This window comes from Carlito syrichta, unplaced genomic scaffold (assembly GCF_000164805.1).
Source record: "Carlito syrichta isolate Samal-C Ts95f unplaced genomic scaffold, Tarsius_syrichta-2.0.1 Scaffold305651, whole genome shotgun sequence".
NCBI classification, from domain to species: domain Eukaryota; kingdom Metazoa; phylum Chordata; class Mammalia; order Primates; family Tarsiidae; genus Carlito; species Carlito syrichta.
The window spans coordinates 100,205-102,075 of record NW_007249747.1 but is presented as its reverse complement, the minus strand read 5'-3'; positions in this window follow the sequence as shown (position 1 = coordinate 102,075).

Here is a 1,871-nt window from a genome sequence, read left to right as displayed (position 1 = left end):
AAAAATTAGCCAGATATGATGGCATGTTCCTGTAGTCCCAGCTACTCAAGAGGCTGAGGTGGAAGGACTGCTATAGGCATTTGAGGCTGTGGTGAGCCGTGATCGTGCCACCACACTCTGGCCTGGATGACAGAGCGAGACCCTGATTCAAAAATAATAATAAAAATTTTAAAATAACAGAGAAAAATCAACAAAATCAAAACTTGGTTGTTTGAAAAGGTCAATAAAAGTGATAAAACTCCATCCAAACTAACAACGAAAAGACACAAATTACTAATATGAGAAATGGGTTATCACTATTGATTCCATGGATAGAAAAAAGATAATAAAGTCATAACATGAACAACTCCATGCCACAAATTTGGTAACTTAAATGACAGGATGAATAATATATATATATATATTTTTTTTTTTTTTTTTTTTTTTTTTTTGAGTCAGAGTCTCACTCTGTCACCCAGCTGGAGTGCAGTGGTACACTCATGGCCACCACAGCCTCGACCTGCTAGATTCAGGCAATCCTTCCGCCTCAGCCTTCCAAGTAGTTGGAATTACAGGCATGTGCCACCACGCCCAGCTAATTTTTTAATTTTATTGTAAGAGACAAGGTCTCATCATATTACCCATGGGGTCAAGCAATCCTCTTGCCTCCACCTCCCAAAGTGCTGAGATTACAGGTGTGAGCCACTGCATCCAGTCAGATGAATTCTTTGAAATACACAAATTACCAAAGCTCATGATAAGAGAAATAAATAATCTGAGTAGGTCAATAATCAATAATTAATAATTTTTCCTCCAGATGTCCCAAGCCCAGATGGTTTCACTGGTGAGTTCCACCAAACTTTCGAGGAATAAATGACCTCAATTCTCTATTGTCTTCCAGAAAACAAAATATACTAATTCTTTCTTTATTTTTCCTACTTTACATTTTAAACAATGCTATCTAGAGAAAAGTACAAAAACGTGATTGGCAAACTAAGAATGGAAGGAAAAAACATAAAACTTTATTGAGAAACACTTGAGAGATCCTAAATTTATAGATAGATACATTGTGTCCATGACTTAGAAGAATCAGTTCTTAGTTGTCATTTCTTCCGGATTTACAAATTCAACGTCTGTTAAATTCCCGCCAGTTATGTTGTGTGTGTGTTTAATTTGACACGCTTATTCTACACTATTAACTAAAATACGAAGAGCTTAAAGTATTCAAGACATTAGAAGACAAAGTAAGAGGGACATAGTTGTGTCCACTTAGAGGTGGTCATATAGTTCAGAAAAGAGAGGGCAAGACTCATTGCCCTAGCAGGACAAGTCTCTGCTGTAACCAACATAGTATAGGAAATAATCAGCTCTAAGCATTGAGGGGTGTGGTGTGGCAGACACCTTGTGCTGGTTGTCTGACTCAACGTCCATTTCCAGTCTCATTTCTCTTTCTGCAATTACTGTAGAGGCAGGATAAGGTAAATACTCAGTTTCCCAGCCTTTCTTTCGTTTAGGAGGACATGACACACAGTTCTGGCTTCTAGGGGTTTGGTTCTGGAAAAAGTCTAAGAATCTCACAACAATAAACTTTCATTCTCTTCTCTCCCTTCCTTTGTGCTATTAATATTATGTATTTTATTGATATATATGTGATTGACTCCATAATATATTATTAATATTATTATTATTTGTTAGATCATGCATTCCTAACCAGAATGATATTGATGTAGCGGGGAGTGGTGACTAGATAAAAATGCCAAAAAAGTTGTTTGAGAGGATGTTAATTTAAAAGTTGAGAATCAGCTGGGCTCGGTGGCTCAGCCTGTAATTCCAGCACTTTGGGAGGCCGAGGCGAGTGGATTGCCTGAGCCCGCAGGTTTGAGACCCACCTG